Below are 25,000 nucleotides of genomic sequence, written 5' to 3' on the forward strand. Positions count from 1 at the left end.
CTCGCACAGGACGAATAAATACCTGAGATGAAAGGTAGACCCTGAGACTGGCTGATGTAATCAGTGCTGTCACATCGAGGGCTCTCCATCATTGCAATCTGTAGATTGCAATAAAAGTTCCCAGAATTGCTCTGAGCAACCCAATCTAAACCAATAGACAATCACAGCCCCTGATCTCAGTCCCAATTGAGACATATCCCAGCTGAATGTCCTAGAAATTAGAGACCTACTTGGTGTGTTCATGATCTGAGATGGACAGATAGAGCAGGTGTCCCTCTGTCTCTTTCTCACAGACACACGTGTCAGTCTTTACGCAGTGTTTGTATCTTACAGCAGCTTATAGGCACAACTTTACAGAGCACTGCAGAGGCGGAAAACACAAAAAGTGGCAATTATAAGGTGACAATTAGTCCTTTGTTTACACTGAAGTCACTAAAATCGTAAGACAGACCTGGACTATTTCTGTCTGCTGGAAACAGCAGAGTGGGATGTGAAGAGGAGCAGAATCCCTCCTCTTTCACCGGGGAAGCTGATGTCGGACACAGAGGTTGGTCTATGTGTCACGCGACCGACAGTCTGCATTGTTCAAAAGAACAATTTATTTATCGAAGAAAAACAACAACAAAACTTTTATGATAGATCCAGCTTATTTTTTATTTTTTATTTTACTGGAACAGTGACGAAAGAATTAAAACATGGAATATGGATAGATAAATAAAACACTATGAGCCATATGAAGAGATAAAGAAATTCTTAAAAGCAAAGCAGCATCGTCTCCGTTTGGCTCGAAATATTGGTTTTACCGTTTAGAGATGAGATGCGCAACAGCATAGTCCTCACATAAGTAATTATTTCCCCCGTTAAAATAATAAAATAATGTTTAATTCCTTTGCATTTATTCATTTTTATTAACGTTTTATTTGAAAAAATCAGTTTCAAACTGACTTAATACAGAAAATAAATCTTTGCAGAATAACAAAATGAAAAGATAAAAATGAAAAAAAATTGCCCGACAATGATTATTATTATTGTTAATAATAATAATAATAATAATAATAATAATAATAATAATGTTTTCAGTATTGCAAAAATATGAGCAAGTTTGTGGCGCAGCAGCGGTGGGAGCTGAAATATTTCCCAGCGCGAGGGCACGCTTCCACACGCCTCAGAGCCAGATTCCGCCTGTAAATGAGTCGTGAAACACGGCGCGCCTGGAAACAGAAGACAGCAGGTTTAATGTCCGCCCAGCACCTGTCACGATCTAGATGTTGCTGACGAGTGGGAGAATGATGACGATGATCATGAAGAGTTGTGCGACTATTAACAATAAATAAATAAATAAATAAATAAATAAAATAAAAAAAAAGAGAAGAAGGATGTGAAGGAGTGGGCGATAGATGTGTATGGGTCTGACCTGTCAAGAAAAGTTTAAATGGGCTGGGCACAGACCGCATGTGACCAAGGTGGCCGGGATGATAGAAATCATCATCAGAGGGGTAATTACAGTGTAGTTTATGGCTGGCTGCCTTTGCCAAAAAAAAAAAAAAAAACAGTAATTTGGAGTACATCTCTTCTTTTAATCAGAGCTTGGAGGATGGAACCAGTTGTGAAAGCGATGATGGATACTATTGTCCAAAATTTGACCCTCTATTAACATCTCTTGGCAGCATCTGGATCCTGTCACCATGGAAGAGGACAAAAGTCATTTTCTCAACATACCAAATTCCCTCTTTTTAAATGTTGTCCTCACCAATCAATGGGTGGGGGGGCTTCCTTTATCACTTTCCACCTCTCCATCCTCCCATTTATTTTGCAGGTGTCTCCAATTACCTGCTAATTTGCCTCTAATCTTGGCACCATTCTTCACAAACATGTTTATACCCCCCTCAAAAAACAAAGTTACTGAAGATCTGAGCAATGACATCCCTCTCAGTTGTGTCATTAAACAGTGTAGTGATTTATGAATTTCAGTGTAAAGACTGCAGCCCAAGAGGGGAGTGAAGAGTGTCGGCTTTAGTGATAGAAGCAGGATGTCGGGCGGCATTTCATTATGAATTTTCCTGGTGAAAGATGAGTGCCAAGGAGCAGTCAATTCCGCACAGACACCACAAGAGAAAGAGTGTTGCTAAGAGACAGGGATGCTGCACAACTTCCATCAGGAGCTTGACTCTGACCCTTACATGCAAATTAGCTTGTGCCAAATCTTTTATGTGAGAGCGACCAGTACCATTAATACCTGGCCTAAAAAACGCTTTAATACAGAAATTCCTCTTAGATTGGTGAACGTGCTTTGAGAAGTGTAACGGTGTGACAAATCCAGACACAGCACACAAGTTGTGGTTTAACAGAAGTACTCGAATGCAAACGGAGGGTATTACGTAACAGAGAAGAGATATTTACTAACATGGCACTTTCATCTCCTACAGCGACAGCACATTAAATGTAACATATGTGGAGAAAATGCTGCATCTTAAACGGTTTTAAATATTTATCATTTACTCCCGATACAGCAGGAGAATGTCGTCTTGCAGGTGGTGTGTGTGGCAGCAGCATGGATTATTCACATGTGACACATGTGCAGTTTTCTTGACCTGTATGTCATTTAACACAAGAATGATAATGATGCCTGGAGGAGGGGCAGGGGGGAGGGGGTCGGATGGCTGGAGAGGGCAGAGGGGTTGTGACCTGTATCAGGTCGGAGCAGGTTATCTGAAGTGGACACTGATAATGGCCTTTTAGACTTGCCAGGTTTGATCTTTCACCACTGAAGAGGAAGAGTTAATCAATAGTCAGAGCAGACGGTGATGTGAGGTTACTGTATGAGCAACTGGTAAGCAGGCAAACAACAACATCTGCACATTACTTAATTGACTGGATATTTGACTGGGTCAACATGAGAAAGAAAAAATGACCCACTTATCAATAGAAAAAATGTTTTTAGGATTGCATCTCAGAGTGGCAAAAATGAAATCAGCTGTATAATGATTGTACATGATGTTATTGGATAGAGAAATTAAAATGTAGAAATTTAGAAATTATGATCACAGTGAACATTTCACAGATTAACTGGTGGAATAAACACAACTTCAAGGTGCAGGCATAAAATAACCGTTTGATTCAAAGCTAAGTGAAATATAGATCCGTCTTTTTTTTTTTTTTTACATTATGCAGAGGGAAGGAGAAAAAGAGAGAAACCAGAGAGAGGGAGTGAGCAATACACTACTGTGTTCAAAGCCAACCTTGTCAATAGTACTCACAGTGGGCTAGGGGAGTGTAATAGCACTTCCCTGATTCTACATTGATATCATATAATCCAGTTTGCCCTGTTTCAGTATCATATTTATCTAACCTGCTGGGGGACAGGGTAAGGGGGACAGTGTCCCTGCTGCTAGGAGCAGACACATTACACACTGCTTCGTGTATTCTTATTGATTACTCCCACCCCACAGCCCAGGGACCATAATTTAACTCAGCAGGCACTACAGTTAATACTGGAATTCAAACATTCCATCTACACTTCAAGAGCCAAAAACAATTGACACTTTAAAAATGTGCAGGGCCTTTCTAAATGGGATCTGAAGGGAATGGATCTTCATTTTCTGCTCCATGCTCTCTTCTCTTCTCCTTCAGTCTCCTGCCTGTGCCGCCACTGTAATGTTTCAGTTACAAATGCTGGATATAAAACTTTAAAAGAATTTCAGCGTCCCAAGAAAACTGCTAATTAAAGAAGTAAAATAAATTTTTTTTTTCTCTCAGAAAATGTGAAAATAATCTGGCAATATTTGACAATTAAAAGCATATCTGTTTTCCAACTTTAACTTGTGTCATAAACTGGAATATCCACTGTGAATCAGGAACATTAAGACTTGAACTATTTAAAGTGCCCTGCTCAAGAGCACAAATGTATCCACAGTGGTAAAGGAAAATATCTAACTTCTCCATTTAGATTAGAGAATCATAATCTGTGAATGTTTTGAGCAATTGTAGGAACAAAATTAAGTAAAAGAATTTAAATAGGCTTAAACATTGATTATAGTACAAGCCACAAGAAATACCCCAAACATCTACAAAGCTCCCTCCAGATCCTCTTTGTGAAATGTTAATGTTGTTCTGGGAAATTATTACAGTACACACTGCCTGATGGGTTTAATATCAGCTCATTATTCTAACTTCATCAACTGCTGAAGATTGGATCTGTTAAAGCTGACATTCATAAATCCATATTAAGAGTGTGAACAGCAGGGGACATTGGAAGGGAAGGCAATGAAAGCTTCTGGGAGAGATATGGAAAAAAAAATCTTGTGAAACGGAATGAAAATATTGATATTTATGTTGTTTTTTTATTTAAATAAAGATATTAAAAAATCTCTAAGTTGACCTTGTGTTCTTTTTATCAAGCCAAATGTTTCAGAGAAGAGCATTTTAAGGTAACAAAAAACAGAATTTAGCATTTATCTAGAGGGGGGGAATTATAATGTTCTTTTGTTTGGCATATTTAATCATTTATCCTTTAAAAAAGCCAACAAACATCAGCTAATACTTGGGTATTACATCATGCACAGTTGCCTCACCTAGAGTTTAATAAATTCATTTAGAGGTGATGAAAAATTATTTAAAAAATGTTCAAACTGGGGTTACATGTTGATGCAGGAAGTGATCAAACCTACATTTTCAGAAATGAGTGAACCTACATTTTCAGAAATGAGTGAACACAAACTCGGTCACACTTTTCTTACAGCTAAAATGAGCATCAGTGGGGATTAATATGCATTAATTAGATTGACTCTGTTTTCCTTTAATGAGAGGGAGAGGATTTGATGTTAATGCAGTTCATCTCACCAAGGCTTCAATCCACCTAATTAACCAGTATTTCTGCAACACACTGAACTAATCAATAAAAAAATGATATTTCATCACCGCTATGGATACTACACTCAGAAAGTCAAGATAACTGAAACACATAACATGCTAGCTCACCTTTAGCAATGAGACAAACGGGCTTTTCTGTTTGGAGATGTTTCCTTTTTTATGGGGAGTGATTAAAATGCCTGTTTTATCTCAGCTTTTAGTCATATGTGGCAGCGCTTGCTGTTGCTTCTGTGTGTTGTGCAGAGATAGAGCGTCTGTGGAGGGCCAGGGAGCAGACTCCAGAGATCCATCCATCTCAATCTGAGGCTACAGCTGACACCTTACAAAGAGGTACAATTAATAAGGGCATTATCCAGCAGTAGGCAACAATAGAGTCCTAACGCAGAGACACCAACCTCAGGAGGCCCGGGGAGGAGAGAAAGGAAGTGTGTGCGTTTATGTGTGGGGGAAGGGCAAGCCAAAGTGCTTCAAAATGGGGTGCATTACAACCACTGTCTTCAGAACATGAATTACAATCTATTATGTTTGAGGCTTATGATAGATGGCGCAGGCTAATATGCATGCTAAATGGCTCACACTAGCTCTCCTGCTGAAATCTTTAATTTCTTAAATGAGATCCAATTATTCTTTTTCATTTTTAATAACATGAAGATACTTAGGCTTCATTTGTATGTTTTCTTTTCTTTTTTTTTTAAAACAGAATTTAACAAAGTAAAAAATATAAAAATAAATGAAGTATAAAAAATGCCAAACTCATCTATGTCTGTTTGATGACAGTTGTTCAGATCAAAGAGACATTATAAGAAGGAAATCTGAATTATCAAACACAGCATAACTGATAACGGAGCTCTCATGAAAGTGTCCTGTTAGTGCAGGTTGAGTGCAGTTCTGTGGTTCACAGGGGAGAGGGCGGAGACATGCTGCACTGACATTTACAGCAATCCAGCAGTTGTTTGTGGTCACTGGACTGGAGACAAATGCTGAACCCAAAGGTCAGGGGTTGGGGCTAAATTTCATCCACAGTGGAGGTCCCCCTGTTGGAAAAGACAAACAGAGAAAGCAGCTAAGGTGTGGAGGGTTTCTGCTGTCTGGGAAATCAATCAATCATCATGTAAACACAGCATAGACCAAAGGATTACAGAGCTGAATAAATGTTGGTCCAAAAGTGTAAAAAGAACAATAAACATGAGCAGATCAATACAAACTGAGGCTATGAGTGATACAATAGTCTGGGAACAAACTCTTAAATAATGAAGTCTAAATCGCTTTATAAGTCGGTTCCAGTTCTTTAAAAGAGTCAAGAGTCCCCCACAGTGATGGTTTTATATTTTCCTGCTCATTCCGTGGGGAGAGGATGAGCTTGGTTATGGATTAATGCTTTGATCAATAACAAGATAGGAGGCTGGCTCTCTAAGCTTAAGAAAATTAATTCGAAATGCAGTCAAACTCTTATCGACCCACAGCCAGGGCTTGCTTTCATTGCAGGTAGTTGATAATCCACCAATATTGTGATGAGCGGCTAATCTCTCATTTTGAATATGACCTCCATTACACATAATAGAAGCTAAGACTGACCATCCATTTGTCGTCTATATAGAATGTGAGGGCGCCTGATGATTTCTTTTTTTTTTTTCTTTTTTTTTGTGTCAGCATTGAGATTTTGTGATCAGTCCCTGCATTTTGAATTCACCTTTGTGCCCTTGAAAAACGTCTTTAATTAATTAAAACGTTAATATCTTGGTCAGATGCTGCATTCAATATTCTAAAAGCATCTGTGAACTTTCATATGAAATATCAACAAAGGTGTTCTGTTCAGAAAAAAAAACATACATCAGTTCTTTTTCACATACTTAAACACAGAGGAATGATTCATCACAAGGTTTAAAACTATGATCTAGTATGATTAGATAAAAGTAAACAGCTACAAATAAATAATAAAATGTGATACAATTAAAATTTGAACATTTCAAGCTATTTCAGTCAACACTTAGAATAATTCCAAATAAGGTCATATATGTATATATATATATATATATATATATATATATATATATATATATATATATATATATATATATATAATGATTAAGTAATGGATAAATTACTTTAATGGATATAAAAGTGCAAAATATGTCATGATTTATGCTCTACTATGCACCAAGGATGGGTGTGGGTTAGTCATCAATTCCAACCACACTAATGGAAAGTTGTCACTCTTTGCTACTAAGGTATCACTTGTTAAATGTCTTGTTCACCTCCTGCACAAACTTTAATCACTGAGGAGCCAGAGGAGAAGTGTTGTTATGCAGGTTTCAAATCAGAAGCAAAACAAAGCAGGTTAATTGATGATCAACATGTTCTGGCTTTAATGAGGCCATGTTGCCCACGGCCAGGCCCAGTTCAGGATATATGGGACTTTCTCCTGCCTCCTCCACTTTCTTTGATCTTGTTTGCTTTTTCTACTGCAGGGACTGCCATTGTTGGTTTTAATTACTTCACCACCAAATGGTACAGATGAAAGATAGGTGTCTGTAATTAATAAAATTTCCATAAATTTGAATCACTAACCAGTCTCATTAGCCACAGCCTTTTGTCTTGACTGAAGTTCTCATGTCATTTTTTTCCAACTCTAACCATACAGAATAATATTACTTAGGCCATGGAATCACTTGATATGCACCATATTTCCTGATAATCAAATTCACTGTAGGTAATTAAATGCAGCACACACTGTAGTCCTACTCCAATGACTGAGGTCAACCTGAGGGAAATGGCAATTGTTGCATTAAACCAACCAAACGTTCGAAAGTCTTTTCAATTAGTTGTTTCAGAGGGACACTGCAGCAGCAGGCTAGTCGATCTTATTCAAGCCCTAAAACATAATCAAATTGTTGAAGAACTCATCTTTGATCATGTGTAATCAGGATCAGGGCTGTGTGATGCATATCTGGGCCATAAACTAAATGAGTTGCAATGCTGCTGGCACTTAGTGGTTTGGATGGTAGTCAGCTTGGCAGTAACAGAGCTGCAGGGTATTCACGTGACAAAAAAGGACAGTTACTCAGAGGGACATTTTGAGAGGAAAACACCTGTTGTTTTGATGACTTCAAATATGTTTGCATTGGAATGCATGGGCTTGAATTCTAATCCAATTCCAGCTTTGTCTTTGATGGAATTATTTCGGTATTATGGTAAAATACAAGAATCACAAAAAATGTAAGAATTTTACAACCTTCAGGGAACATTTCAAAGATAAAATTGTGATTACATACATATTTTAAGGCTTTTTATTGATAAGTTTTAATCATTATATTAACTTTATCACACTATAAATCTATCCCAATTTTGAATATACAACAATCAAGCATCCCTCCATCAGTGTGCTTTTCCTGTGTACCTGCAAAAAAGAAATAAAGCTATTTTCAATTATCACAGACCAGGTCAGATACAGGGAAGCAAAGTCTTTGTTGTTTTGTGATAATGCACTATAATCTTGTGAAGAAAAGCCTGTCATTACCAGGCAGTGCGGTAATAGACTGACATGGATGCTATGGGGAGCAATTGATTCCACGCATCAATCAGTATGGAAATGCACCTCAACGATTGCAGAGAAGTGGCTTGTTTGTCCTCAACATCTCGATAAATGCTAACATGGAAACAGTGCACAATACCAGCAGCTGAGTGATGGGGTAGTTACTCATCATGAGAAATTCATTAGTTCACACCTACTTCGCCCAGATCTTCCTTTTGATATTTTGTTCAATACCTACAGATGTAAAGTGATTCTCAAACTCAAACTCTAAATTTAGTTTCCTTGTTAATAAATATTTTATCAGTGGTTAAATTAAAGAATCAAATGAATTTGTTTTTTTAAAAAAACAATTTATATGATAAATGTTTAATGATTTACAGTTTTTATTAATGGATATCTGATCATTTTCAGCAACATTTTTCCCCAGCAAAAAAAAAAAAAATCTCTACCATCTCTTTATCTGTAGGCATCTGTTCAGGTTAGTATAAAAGACACAGCTGGATGGAGGAATATACAATCTTCCACTCTGAAAAGGAGGGTCCCACCTGATTAAGAAGGGCAGGGGAAAGACTTTGGCAGGCCAATGGGAGAGGTCAAGGATTCACCAAGCAGCTTCGCTCCCCCACCGCATCATTTTTTGTATGACAGCAGCACCCTAAGGTTGAAGTTCACTGAGACTCTTCATGAACAGAGCGCTTAACGTCAAACACAAGATTAAAGCGGGGGTGTCGCATCTTGGCAAGACCAAATGAAAATATCAACCACTAAGCCCCCCTCTGAAAAGCCAAGGGACAGGTATCTAATATTAGAGAGTAAGCCTAGTTAGCAAAGGCGGCCTGCTGCTTTCCACATTCTCAGTGCTGGTCAAAAGGCCAGGCTGGCTTTGGAATTGCTTTATTGGGGAAATATATTACAGTAGAGGCCTGCACAACTGCCTTATTAAGAAGGCAGAGAAGAGATGCCCTCCTGACATGTAGTAGGAACTGAGGACATTTCAATATTACTGAATGAGATGCAATTTTAGATTCTATTTTATTTGTCATGCACCAAAAATCAAGGCAAAAAAAAAACAAAAAAAAAAAATCCCTGCAATGTAAATTTTAGAGAGATTATTTCATTACACTGAAAAAAGGCTGAGACATCAACATGAGTCTGCAATGACATACTGGATAGAAATTAAATAAACACTATTTATTTTAACATGTTTATTTTATGAAACGGCAAAGTTCATCAAAAAAAAAAAAAAAAAAAAAACCCACACAGATAGACTATATCAAAGCAGTGAGCCATGTGTTTGCGATTTAAATAAACACATTTTAGAGAGAAGCAATTTTGTTTTACGCAAATGACTTGTTTTTTTGCCTCATAGTGCAGCAACAGAAGCCGCTGCTTCAGCTGTTTAAGTGGTTTGGAAGCATGAAAGAGGCTTATCTAGACCTCTCATTTCTTCAGCCACACAATCAGATGACCTATAAGAGCTATAAGAAACAAAGCCAGTCAACACTTACTACTCCATCTATCTATCTATCTATCTATCTATCTATCTATCTATCTATCTATCTATCTATCTATCTATCTATCTATCTATCTATCTATCTATCTATCTAAAGAGTTTGTATTTTACCAAAACGAGACTAATTGTCATTAGAAAATTAACTGGAGAGAATTCTGTTTCTTTCAAACAACAGAAAGGTAAAGTTTGCGACCTGAGTTCACACATGTTGGAGTTCAGGCATAAATAAATAAACTGAAGTGTGACCACTCTGTTTTACATAACAGCAAAAACAAATCAGACTAAATTCTGTCACATTTTAATTATTTACTTTGCATTGTAAATGTGCATGCTCTCGTTAAAGAGAGAGAGAGAAAAAGTATTTTGATGTTCTGTTTCAGTTCAAACCAAGAAAATACTGTAAATAAGTAAAAGTTGGATACTGGATGACTGGTTTGAGGAAAACAAAATTTCAAACAGAAAATTTAGGAAAACATTCAAATGTCCCAAACACAGTTCCTCTGATTTAGTTTGACATTGTAGGTAAATAAATGGCTTAAAAATATTTTTCAATATGATCCCTGCCAACGCCTATTTTTTGCTGTCACATAGCACTATTAATAATCAGAAACTCTAGTAAGACATGAAGCTGATCTCGAAGGCTTTTCTATAATCCCTCCCCTGGAAGTGGTCTTTACTGGAAGGCTAGTTTGTGATGGGCTCACCCAGAAGCACAATGTTGCATTGGGATACAGCATTCAGCTTAAGCCAACTTATCTACTACATTCAAAGCACATCCATTGAGCTGTGCGGGGAGACTTTTTGCCGATCTATTAAAAATACTCTTATCTGTATTTAGCATATGCTGTGTATGTCAGTGCTGGCAGCTTTAGACGGATTTACACTCAAAACACCTCAAGGTATTCTTCAGCTGAAACTACTGATAACATTCTGAAACTTGTGCAGACAAGCAGGTTTTACAAATAGATATATTCATTCAACCCACTGTTGTATCATATATTTACTTATTGTTAGTTTTTGGTGCACAATGGCTGTACTTAAACACCATTTTGTCCATCTTTTTGCAGGGTTCTTTTTTTTCTCTTCTATGATTCTGTTCAGTTTTGCACCTGCACATAAATGAAAGCTGAATTAAACATTTAGTTAGTATTTGACAGCAGAGAATGAAAAAAAGTCATTATGACAGATCTGCCCCATCACACGTACCAAAAGTAAAATCTGACAATGTTTACACAACATGGAAAACACTTTTGGTGATTGTTTTCATGAAGAGAAGTGGCAGTTCAGTGTTTTTTTTATTTATTTATTTTTTTTCATTGTGCTTTGCAAAGTAAAAAATAGTTTCTTGTGAATAAAACTAATAACACAGTGAGTAAAACAGAGCTTCGGTTGCTAGTTAACAAGAACTTTTGGAATCCAGCAGCAAATAATGTGGAAATAATCCATGCATGAGGCTTTCTGTGCGTTTCAGTGGGAAGTCCTTCAGAGGAAAAGCTGGTGCAGCAGAAAGCCTCACAGCCCCTTCTTTTCTTTTCTTTTCTTTTTTTTTTTACTTTGCTTTCACTGCAACAAATAAGTCTTATTTGCACTATGAAGTAATTACTGCTAGATTAAGTAAAAAATTTGCTTTAATAAAGACAGAAGCAAATTTTGCAAAAATGTAAAAAACACACAAACAGTTTTCAGGCTTTCTTGAGCTTTGAGAGAAAGATTAAACAATATTTAAATGTCTCTTTTAAAATCTAAACATAAGTGGAGAATTTCTTTTTCACAGAATGACAATTTACAATTATGTTGTTTTAGAAACATTTTTGTTGCTATTGAATGTATTTTAAATATTTAGCAGCGATTTTTTTTTTCAGTTGCATGAAAACCTTTATTTAACTCTGCTCTCTGGGCTGCAGAGCTTTGGCCTTTGAAGCGATTGAGAAAGAGCACCGTTATTCATGCTGCATTCAGTGCTGAGAACTGAGACTCAAAAAACAGCAGTATCCTCTCATACCTGTTGAGAACACTTTCATCCTTAATGGGCTCATTAGCCACATTGTTAATTGAGTGCTATTCAGGCCAACATCAAAGCTAATAATAATTGTTTACTTACTTACTTGCTTCAGCAAAATAGACCCAACTGAGGCAAAAGGTTGCTCTATTAGAAAGTATATGTTCATAAAGGGACACATATTTTTAAATAAACTGAGACATAAAACAGAAAACAGTGTGGTAATTAAAAATCTCATTTCACAACCTGTGTTGTTCATGATGTGTGGATGTTAAAAAATGCTGCATTTAACTGAAATGAACTAAATGTGTCTAAAATGTAAAAATGTTTATTTTAAAATGGCATCTCCAAATCTAAAATGTATAGTCTTACTTTTAAAAAGATCAGAGTCAAACTTTTGTTAACGAATAGTAGAAAATAAGCCAAAACATTGTGATAATAATAAAAAAATACACATTAATTATATTATCATATGAATTAGATGTAAATAAAAAAATAGTATAAATTGTAATTATTTGCTAATAATAATAATAATAATAACAATAATAATAATAATAATAATAATAAGTTTATGTTCAGGTTTTTTCCTGCAAGTTTTTTCCTCCTACACACTGCTGTCATATTAGTGGATAATGGGATCCGAAAATGGAAGCTAACTCATTGGAATTAAATTTATCAGCATGTGCTCAGAGGTAATAAGCTGTCAGTTATAAAATGAAGATTTGTATTTAGATATATGATAGGAAGAAAAATGAATAGGCAAAATAAATGAAGCTGCTTTACAACTAAATTACTTATTTGGAGCCAACAGACCACGGAGAGAATCATGATGATGACAACGATTATTGCAGATAATATTTTCCCTATGGAGGTGAAAATAGTGAATACGAAATAATTACGTAAGGGAGATCCATAAAGTGTTAACAGTAGCAAATGTTTGCAGAAATGTTTTGATAGAAGGAACCAAACCTTGAGGCATTATCAAACATCATAATGTAGGAAATCTAATTAGTACTAAAGGGGGGAAGGGAGGTAAGGGGGTTTAAAGTGACTGACACATAAAGCAATAACGTTAACATTCAAAAATAGTAGAAGCTACAATTATCATATTTTTTTACACATTTTGACAAACTTATCCATACAGGGCTAATTACATACATTTTAGCAAACTATGTGTTGTGTTGACAATCATATTCCTGAATCGCTCTCACTTTAAATGCAGTTGCAGCTCAGTGGGGAAGCTGAATATCCATTTCAAACTGAAATTTTCATCATAGCAGGATTTCTATTTTTAAAAGACTGAGCTGATGAAAGCTGGTCGAACTTACACCTAGGCTTGGGGCTAAGGCAGCTGCATTTCAATTGATTAGGTATCCATGCATGATGAAAGTTTTTAAAAGTGACACCATAGTCAAAACATTTCAAAGAAAACAATCCCTGCTGTATGCCAGGATACTGCAAATATGCCAGAATCCACATGAGAGCAAGAGATGAGAGGAAAGTGAACACAAATTCAAGCACATTGAATTTTACAATATATGACAGTAACTGTCTTATTATTGCTTATTTTCTTCTGGTTCCCTGGTAACTAATTTGTACTTTGCATAAGATGTCATTTTGTTATTTTAAATGAATTGATGACAATGAGCTGTTATTATTTACTTGTTTTGGAGCATTGTTGAAGCTAATATAATGAAACATTTATAATTTCCCCATAAAAATAATTTAAGCTAGAGAGTGTAAAATATTTACTATTGCGACAACAGCAAATCCTTGCATGTGGCAATGCTGTGCATTTGATTACATCTGAAAGCTGTTGTAGTTTTTAATATATGTCACACATTGAAAGACAAAGATTTGATAGATATGTTCTTTCATCTGAACACCTGGTGTAAACAAGCAAAGAAAAATGTATTAAAAATGCTGTATCTATAGGGCCCATGTCTGATGTCTGTCAAATCATTAAAAAAAGGAGACTCTCTTATCAAATGGCTGGGATCAGCAATAGTGGTGGCACATCACTGAGATGAGGTATGTCTTCCATGGGGGCAACTTGAGGGCCTTTTGTGAATTTATAGAGTACGATAAAATCAGCTTCATATTTCTCTGCAAAATCGGCTGATGAAAGGAGCCTGAGAGAGAATTACATGGCAAGAGTTTTGTCACTAGACCCATAGGCTTTAGAGGCTGAGAATTTAAAAGATAATGAGAAAAGCCATGCTGCAGGTCGGCTGTGTTTAATAAGTCATCATGCCTCTATCTATTGTTGGTTGCACGGAGCCCACCAAGATTGTGTTTTCACCATGCTTAATACTCTGCAGCTAGCAGGCATTTCAATGGATATAATATATCCAGCACAGCGGCAAGGGCTAGCAGCTTATAGCACAGACACCATTACACAGAGTCGTACGATAACAGTGAACAAAGAACAATGTCTAAAAAATGAGACTGTTCTCCAGTTGCCTCTCTTTTTGAAGAATATATGATCGCAATTAAGATAGATGGCTTAAAAAAGGACAGGCTAATTCTGTGCAGAACTTACAAGTATAATTCTCCCTTCCTACACGAGGCACACTACTAGTTTGTGTCTGTGCAAACAAAATATTCAGGCAGCAGTTGACAGCAAGATAAAGAGTGACGTAAACACTGCAGTCATCAGGATGCTAAAGATGATATTTGGCAGATGTATTTTTGCCTCCTTTTTTAAAATTTGTTCATTGCATATCTCATCAAACAAATACTCGCCATCCCAGTGATCTCTTTATTCTTCTTGCAGATTCTGTCTTTCACTAACGTCGGCACAGAGGGGGGAAAAAAAGAAGCCTGAAGGAAAACAAATTTAAATGTGAGCTGATGATGAATGGCTGAACTGATTTTCTGGCAAGAATTAAAGCTTTGTAACGACACTTGACACATATTGGATAAAAGGAAGGAAAAAAAAGCACTACTTTTTACAGTTTGTGTAATTACTGTATGACACATATAATGGCCCATATTTTACATTCTGACAGCACGCTCCAGAGCCATCTTTTGTCTTTATGTCATTGCCTCTGGGCATGCATGAAAACAACTTATTACTACACTCAAACCTGGCCAGACTGTTTGTTGTACAGTTGTACACTTCCATCCACTTACACGAGCAGAGCTGTTTTAAAAGACAGGCTTGTCACATACTCTGATCAGCGAGAGTCAGTCAGAGGGATTTCTGAGGCGTGTGGAGTTTTTAACATGGAAATTGGCTTTGAACCCCATCTGCACAGGTCGGCACATCTTTGGGCAAAGCTCTGCCTCTGCTGACAAGGAAAATGAACCATCAAGTCCTTATAATGTGGCCTGATTATTATCCTACTTACCCCCTGTGAATTTAAACTTCGACTGAATTTCTACGCCCTGTAAAATCTCTAAACTCAGAGGCAAGGAAGGCCTATTTTCCTTTTACAAAGAAAAAAAGAAAGAGTAACATAATGAGTTTATTGATAATCTTATCAACAAACTACTTTCAAAGCAAGGTGTGATGGTTTCATCAACACACAGAAAAATCCCAAATTCAAATATATAAAAGCTAAATCTGCCTCAAATGGTTTCTAGACTCCAGATGCCATTAACTATTAGACTGAGTAACAAAAATATGTTAAAAAGCAATAAGTAAAAGGTTTAAAGGTTCCCTTGTTATCAATTTGAATTTTAATGTAAACTTTTGGTGTCATGAAACAAGTGGAAATATCCTACCTGTGTAGAAATGCTGCTTTCAGAACCCCAAATCAAAAGAAAATACCAAAAAAAACAAAAAAAAAAACAGAACAAAACAAAACAAAAAACCCAAAGATTTATATGTCATACTCAAGTGAGATGGGACACTGACTGTGACACATGATACAAACCAAAGCAAAGTGTGTTCAGCAACATTGGGAAGGGATCTGTCAACGTCCAATCTGAGATGTCTTTATTTGACACGATTGGGTTTTGTTAGGTTTCTTGCGCCAGTCCAGCCCGCTGGTGTCCCTTTCACCCCTAAAAGCAGCTGGGGCCCTGACCTCTGCAGCACTGGCCCTCAAAGCTGAGCTCTTTTCAGCTCCGGCATATAGGGTACCTCCCTGTTCCCTCCCACCAGCAACATCCCATTCAGCCGCAGAGATAACTTTATTCATCTTGTGCATCATTGTATCCAGCTGAATGCGGGAACTATGCAGATACTTGAGTGTGAGTGAATTGAACTAGTGTGCGTGAATGTGTTAAGGGCAGGGAAGACGGGGAAGTGTTATGTCTTAATTTCTTCATTTTGACAGAAAATTTATAGATGGGCTCACTTTGGAAAAACCACCATCAGCCTTTTTATTTCACAGTGAGAGCTTTGAGTTCATCAAATTTGATGAAGATTATGTTATAATTGTATATCAACACTTAAAATATGCACTCATGGAAAATAAATAAGAACAAAAAAGAAAGAGTTATACCAGTGCCTGCAGTTGATTTCTCTGAGTTATTAGTGCTAATTTACATAAAAGTACTAAACAGCCATGTTTTTTGTCCTCCCCCTGTTTTTTTTTTTTTTTTTTTTTTTTTCCAAGTTTGGTAAACTCTGCTGATTTAACGATGGACAGCTGGCTGGGACAGTTGAGCTCATGTTCACCTGCCTAACACCAAAACAGCACTAGGACCACCCTGCTCTTCTCTCATCATTCATATTCAAGCCAGGGCCTCTTGACAAGTCTGCTGATCTCACTCAATGTTTTGTGATTTGGACAATACGTTTTCACTGTGTGGGCAAAAATGCTGAGGCCATCACACTTCTTGAAACCAGTCTTGTGAGACTCAACTGAGGCAGAAGCTCCCAAATTTGCCTCCTCTGAGAGCTCAGCTCAGAGGATCCGCCACATCCCTGATGAGCCTAATACTGCTGTCAGAGTTTAGCATTGTGTTTATCACCAGAACAATTTATATGGAAGCATGTAAAGTAGTTAGGGAATAACAGTTATTTCTGCAGCTCACACTTTTATAAACAATATAAAAAGCAGCCGCACTGCTGAAGTTGTTGCTTTCCAAGATTATTCTTTTTTTGAAATACTACAATGTTAATAGATACATGCAGATAGAATATTATCTTTAAAGTTTATTTGATAATGCTCATCAAACTGATATTTTAATGTATTGGAAAGATTTGTTAGTAATGATAGAACATGGTGATAAAACACCCCAAAACATGTAGAAATGCTAAATGATGACAAATGAACAGAAAAACCTATATGGACACCAGTTTTGATAGTAGTTTAATCATACCAAGGATTCGTATATTTAACAAATAAACTCATCAAACTTGCATCATAACTAGTGTAATTTTTTTTTTCTTTCTTTATAAAGAGTGTGAATATTTGTGATGTAGCCAGTGCTAAAAATCCTGTTGGGGGTTTCGATATCCCAAGGAGAGAGGTTTATACATTAGCGCTGTAGTTGCAAAACACTGTTGATATTCAAATGATTATTGTGCAAAATCTGGGATAAGCTTCTGTGTGAGAGCTCTTCTAAGTGCCTACAACTATTGCTAATTCCCCTCACCATTGTGAGCTGAACAAAGGCCTTAATCCCATTTCACTTTTGCAGAAGGCTGGGGCTATTTTCCCTCTCATAAACCAACAACACTCCCCCAAGCCAGAGCTGAGAGGTTCTGAGAAAGGGGCCAGTGTGTGTATACTTCAAGGCTTTTTTGTCCAACTTGGCTAGTGCTCTGCATAAACTTTTAAGTGGTCCCAGTAGGCCTCAAACACCTTTTGGCAGAAAAATAAGCTACCACAAACTGTAAAAAGGAAGCCAAACACTCTCTTAACCTGGACAATACAAAAGAAAATATATGAAGTCTTTTATAAATTAGTCCAGGCTGCAAGGAGTTAACACGTTTTTTTTTTTTTCATGCACTAGTAAAGGAACTTTCATTATTATGAAAGCAGCTCTCTTTCCCAGTATTGTAAATCCTTTAATACATTATTTATAGCGTTCTGGTCCACTATCAAAGCAAGTGGAGTAGGACAGGATTCATTCCTTGTACTTTGTAGTATTGCATTAGCTTCCAGTGAAAATAAAACCACTTCTCTGACTTTGACATAATATTTTCTCTTTGTCATTCAATCGGCCTCAGTTCTAGCTTTCAAATTTAAGGTTTAATTAAAGCAAGTGACAGTTTCGGAGTTTTAATTAATTTAATTATAATTTCATCACAGAAACTTAATTGCATATGTGCATATTGTGAAGACATTGAACTACTTTGGATTTTCTACAAACCTGACATTTAATGCAACATCAAAAGTTAGTTTCATCTTTGATTATCACTGAATTTCTTTTTTAAATTAAAGAGCATTACATACATTAAAAGGGCTTTAAATGTTTAACTTCTTCCTCTTTAATAATCTATTTTTCAATAACAATAGGAGCGAGATATGGGCAGTAGAAGTCTGTGAATGTATGTGGGATTGGCACAGCTCCTTGGAACAGACAGCAAAGCCACTAACCCAGTTGTTTAGTAAGTAAGTGATGGCTTTATTCAGCTGCTGTGTCATGCAGTGCATGTGAACCAGCATGCAGGCCAGCATGTGGCCTGTGTTGGCTCATGTTAGGTGTGTAGTTCGAGGGTTTACTTGCACTTAAAAAGGAGGGGCGCATACAAATACAAATGTGCCAGGAATTTTCCTAGACAGCCAGACAAACCGTTCTCCTTTAATCTTAATCAATTAGACACCCATGAAGTGCAAACAAATCACAAACCTGTCAGTGTACACAATGCAGTGTAAAGAATCTGCAAATTACATGCAGTGTAGACAAGATGTACTCCTTCCTACAAGGCTGCTGGGCTGAGATCCTTTAAGAGCTTCACATCACTCAGATCATATTTTGTGCCATTGACTTGCAGTAATAAAGAGGATCTCTTTGCTAAGGTGCCCACTGGAGCCCACAACTGTTAGCTTAATATCCACTGGGATCCACTGAGGTGAGTGTAGCCTTTCACATACAATGCTCATCCCTGGAAAGTGATACGTCTTTGCTTGATGTTAATGGTTTATAACATCCCCAGATGGCAAAATTTATCTGTAGAAAACCTGGCCTAATGGTATTTCCCTTGCTTAAGTTGACAGAGAGATAATTCATGTTTAAAGTATTATTGAATTTTCACACCTGCACACATGGAGTTATGTATCAAATTCTACCAACTCTTATCGGTATAGAAAGCCACTTTAGGATGTTTCTGTGTTGCAGGGTGGGGTGTCAGGGTTAAAGGAACCTGCTTTACCTGTTGCATGGTGATGGGCAACACATGCATCATTTAAAACAAACAGAAACAGCAAGGTTTCTACATTTATGTTTGTTAGAATAAAATGTAGGAAAAATAACAACCAAAGCCATATAACAATTAAAAGCACTGTTTAATTAATGAACCTGTGACGATGAATTATTCTATACAACTTGTTTTCTGTATCTATTCAAAAATTGGATTAAGTTTATGTACAATTAATAATTTAGGAACTATATACATAATTATTCATATTTCTAAAAACATTAGGATACTATATTAACTGTAAATAAAAAATGGGAATTATATAAATGAGTAAAATATATTAAAATTGAAGAAAATGTAAAAATTCTATTGCTTTAACCCCCTAAAACCTTAAAACATAGTGTACATGTTTGTTTTCAGCACGTGAATGGAAAATAAAGTAAAAAAATAAAAATAAATAAATATATATATATACATACATATATATATGTATGTATATATATATATTCTATTCTAGCTAACACTTGACATCAAAACCAACTTTGAATTTTTTTTTTTTGTGACAGTAAAAAGACAGTTACTAAAATAAATACAGCTTCAAATGTGAAGCAGCAGATAAATTGCTATGTAGTGTTATATACCATATAATGCACTGTCTAACTTGTCTAACAATGTAATGACTGTAATCTTAGTTTAATCACATATTCCATGCAGAAAATATCAGTTTCTGTATTTACAGAAACCTGTGCAGCAACTACATGAAGATGACAACAGTTTGTGCTGAAACCATCAGCTCATCTGTGAAGTTACTTTCAACCAAGTAGGACCAAATGTGATCCAGTGTGGTACTTTTTATTGCTTTACTGTTGTAAAAGCGGTTTTAGTAATGTGATTCTTTTTACATACAACTTTTTTAACATATATCCATACTTCCAATACTGTTCTGTCTCCCTACATTCATTTCACCCAAAAGTGGTAAAATTGACCTGAAAAATATGTAATTTCTAACTGTTGCACATTTGACGCAACAACGAAAAACCAACAACAACAAAAAAAAAGGAAAATGTCTGCCTTCAGATTTACTTTATGTTCAAATTAGAAATGTGTGGTGGACATAGTCATTCACTATGTAGACGAATGCAAAACCACAGAAACTGGATTCTGGTTGCAATAGATGCCTGGTTCCAACAGGCTTTGATTAAAGAAACATCAACTTCTCCTATGAGATGGGTATGACCATTTAATTATTTATAATCAGTGGTTCCACAGTATCAGTTCTAATACATGTCATACTGTGAGCTGCGCACAGCGTAGAATCTAAAAGTCAATCCTGAGCCGCCATGTTGGATATAACAATGTTATCTTACTTTAAGCAACTCCCCAAACACCCTCCCAGCTCCTAGTTTCCTACAGATGCATTAAGGGAACTAAAAGATCTTCCATGATTTAAGTAGGTGGTTTAAAACAAATCAAGTTATTTATTCAAGATTTCACTATTCTAATCAACTGTACTTGTGAGCAATATTAAGAACATGGAATAAAACAGAGGCTTGCTAAAAAACAAAAGAGATCAATGCAGTAAACTGCAGAGTTATTTTTATTGCACTGAGCATTTTGAACAGAACTGCATGCGACTGATGGTGCAGCTACAGTCAGTGCTCAGAAATGCCAATGTTGGCTGGTCAAGCCCCATCTCACTATCAGTGTCACATGTTGCCATTGTGCCAGGACCCCTCTGTTACACAGATCAACCCAGAGGATATCACTTTGCCTCAGTTTGCAATTCCAGTTAAGCGCTTTGAAACACAATATTCTAAACCACAGCATGATCCCCTATCCCCTAACGTATTTGTAGAAACTTGTGAATAGGCAGGTTTTACTCATTCACATTTGATCAGCTATACTACAGATTGGCAGCACACAGTATCTGTGTGGCTAGTATACAAGGTGAATGAAAATTTCATTTTTTAAAAAAGTTATTTTCAATTTTCCCATGCATCAAACACATTTTGGGGGAATAATAAGAAAAATAAATAAAGATAGATATTTTTTTAGGAGTTATAATAGACAGTAAATTTTAGACATATAAAACCAAAATCTCCAAAAGCATTTCAATCATGACAAAGTGAAACTATACCTTGATGCAAATGCACGCTGTACTTTGCCTTGTTATTTGGTACTCCCATACTTCACATATTGTGTTGAAGTTTGGGGAAATAACGTATTTTCCGAACTATAAGTCGTACATTTTTTCATAGTTTTGCTGGTCCTGTGACTTAAAGTCAGGTGCGACTTATATATATAATTTGACTTGTTTTTAAATGTTAATTTATACCAACTGACATGAACCAACATTACAGCCTACAGCCGTGACTGAGCGCTTGGCTTGTGATAACCTCGGTATTTGCTGCTCCTGTACCGCTGAAAAAATTAACTAAAACATTAATTTAAAGACAACTGAGAAAGAGTGAACACAAACAAGATGCCCCCGAAAAGAAAATCCTATTTTACAGATTACAAACTGCAGGTAGTAAAATACGAAAATGGTCGAGCAACAGTAGGTGAAGTTGTTCAGTTTGATGGGTTCTAGATGCGCGTTCCATGAAAAATAGATTTGATGCGTATGTTTAGCGGAGAGCCATGACAAGGCGCTTCTGGGATGCTTCGGACACGCACCGCAGCACGCCAGGTGTGAACCAAAGCATTGACTAAAACAGTTGCGAATAGCTGTGGAGGCTGCGGCGCAGCCGTAATGTGCCGTACACGTACCCAGTGTAAATTGGGAGGAAAAAGAAAACTAGCTTTCCTTCAGTTTAATATAATCCTTGAGGAAACCCTCGTGTTACGTTAACATACCGGACACATATTCAGCCTGTTGTTCCGTGTGCTACTGTGTAGTTGAATAACTTGCCTTTCCAGATTAAATGTTTGTTCCTTGTCTTGGATTTTGTGTAATAAATTTCCAAATAAATATATGTTTTTTTTTTTGTTTTTTTTCGTGAAGCATTTCATGACTAATATGACTTATTCTGTGAAGTGAATTATATCCCAGAAAATACAGACAATGCACAATTAATCCATTAGTTATACTACAGAAACGAGCAGTCCAGATTATTCATAAGGCCGGGTTTCTAGGACCCAATCATAATCTGTTTATTTAATCTAAACTGTTAAAAATATGGTGATTTCATATTACCTAAATTTCATACTACTCATAAGCGCTTTTGTGTGTCTGTATGTGGAGTAGTCTGGATATCCAACACAAGTTATGCTCAAATATCTATAGATTTAAACTGCTCTATTTAAACTAATTATATGGTGACAGTGTAAGGATGGATTTGTTCTTTACCGTTAGTATTGTCATTTCTTACCTTGTTGATATTATCATTTAATGTAAATAATGGTTGACCGTTACCCTTGCTTACTGTAAATGTACCTTGCATCTATTTTTCACATATTTTGGTTAATGTACATTATTTTTATTTTTATCATATTTTGGTAAATAATGTAAATACTGTTGAATAAGTTATTGTAATCCAGTTCAGGACTTTCTTCTTTCTTCTTCATTGTTCTGGTTTGAGGTTTAGGAAAAAGGAGTGAGTATTTGAAACTTTATTTGATGAGGTATGGGGTGGGATTAAATAAGTTATTTTCTTCTCCTTCCTTTTCGAGCATTAAGGATGTTTTTTTCTTTCTTTTTAATATTGTGCCTGCATTTATTCTATTGAGTGAAATTGGATTGTCAGATGCTGTCATACGTGGGTTATTTGTGTCACAAGTGCTCAAAATAAAAATAAATGAAAAATAGAAAAACACTTTAAATGTTTATTTCTTTTTAGAAAATTCTGAAAAAAAGTGTGAGTTGAAGTTTTGACATCCAGCATTCAGTAGTGTCCACCTTTGACTCTGAAGGTCTGTCCAAAGGCTTCAGGATGCGTTTCTTGAAGTAGTTCATGGTGGATTTTAGAGTCTGCTTTGGGTCATTGTCCTGTTGTATCCTGTTGTATCAGCTTGCCTCTTTATAGTTTCAGTTTCCTAATTGACTGATCTTTCTCTAGCATTTCCTTGCTCTGTCGACATCAATTAACATCACTTTAAAGATCCTCAGCCAGTTGTTGGAGGCTATATCTGTTGACAGTCGTAACCTGTTTTGCAGACAATGACAGTTTATCAACTCAGGATTTTTAAAAATAATATAAGCAGAAAGTGCACGGTTGTACATTTGCTGTTAATTGTTTTGTTTTACCAACAATATTCAAATATACAAAAACCCATTTCTGTCTTTGCAAATGCTGACAGTCAGCATGAAGACAATGCTTTATGCTAAACACACACACAAAGAAATATTAAAGTTTTGTTCCTCTAAGGAGGAAAAGTGTTTATAAGTTATGATCAAAGCTTCAAATAATGTTAAACAATAAGGTGCTAAAGTATTCTAAATGCATTTAACAGTCATCAACACCTGTATAGATGAGACGGTTACATATTACTGAAAATATAAAAAAATATGACAATACCATTTTAATCAAATAGTCACATGTTACAGTCTTAGCCTAAACTGATGAGCCCATAAAACATAATTCTGAGTCCAACATATGAGCTTTGAGTTAAATGTTGTAGTTTAGCAGTTTGATCATAATGATTTTTATGGCTGAGTATCAATGTTCTCACGGTTAGCAGCAGCACATAACTGGTTTCAGCAAATCCACAGAGCTAAACCCAAATGTCAAGATGCTCAAGCTATTTTTAAAATGTATGGGATGATTTCCTCAAGCAAAATGCCACTGTGCAGTTATCAATATGTTAGATTCACTGGATCTGCTCAGTCTCCCTTGAGCAACAATTTACTTTAAAAGCAAAACGATGTGGATGAAATCTGCATATGTGGATGGACAGTATATATTCAATAGTACTAGCTTCTACACCGACAAATGGTGTAATAAAGTGATAATGGACATTCACAATCCAATGTTTTTCACATATCATTAACCTCATAGCATAATTGCTTTATTTTGGCCAAATTGTGATATCTGTTTAACTCTACTCCCTTAATCCTGCCGACTCACTGTGCATCATTGTCTATAAAACCTTAAAATGACTTGGGAAATTATGCTATAAGGCTAATGGATTGTAATCTGAAACTTTACTCAGAGCCAGCATGCTAGCTTAGAAGTACAATGTGTAAGAATAACTGATAATCCAGAGGCAGAAATTGGCATAGAAATTACTTCAAATGCAAAGCTCAGTTGTGAATGATCAGTCTGCATTAGTGGCCAGTTGTATGAACATATTTTCATCTGCAAGTGGATCCAGTAGCCTCAGCCTCAGGTTCAGCGACGACTGCACCACAGCCTCTGAATTGTGTACATTTGTACTGTCTTCCTCCGTGTGCCATTTAAGGCCTACTCATCCCAAAATGCTGCTCTATTTATAGGGTTCACACTTCACACACAGAGTTGTTTGCCCATGCTGCAGCTTTACGTTTACTAAGCTTAAACAATGATACTATTACTATTACAACCAATGTGCGTCAGCCTGGTACTTTAAAGAATGCAGAGCTTTTTCCACTGACAGTATTTTTACTGCCCAGTATCGGTAGTTGGAGGAAAACAATTTGTGCTGATAATAACAATAATCAGGCAGAAAAAAGATTATTATCAAGTTTAATACCATTTGGATGAAGAAGTAATTGAGCTAATGAGTGACTACACTGAGGAACTGATTCCAACATCAAAGTTGTGATTGAAACAGAAATATAAATTATTACTTTTTGATGTTTTACCACAGCAAGGTCTTTAAGACCCCACAGGAAGCTGCCTTATGTGA

The 25,000-nt window shown here is 36.2% G+C and overlaps 1 long non-coding RNA gene across 1 annotated transcript in view; it reads right to left on the reverse strand.

The window, feature by feature from the left end:
• Nucleotides 1–5,592: 5,592 nt before the first annotated feature.
• Nucleotides 5,593–25,000, reverse strand: part of LOC121647850 — a 100,941-nt gene continuing 81,533 nt past the window's right edge. Inside the window, exon 5 of the long non-coding RNA XR_006011896.1 lies at nt 5,593–5,903. This is a non-coding gene — a long non-coding RNA (uncharacterized LOC121647850). The remainder of the gene's footprint in view (nt 5,904–25,000) is intronic.

This window comes from Melanotaenia boesemani, chromosome 10 (assembly GCF_017639745.1).
Source record: "Melanotaenia boesemani isolate fMelBoe1 chromosome 10, fMelBoe1.pri, whole genome shotgun sequence".
In the NCBI taxonomy this organism is placed as follows: Eukaryota; Metazoa; Chordata; class Actinopteri; order Atheriniformes; family Melanotaeniidae; genus Melanotaenia; species Melanotaenia boesemani.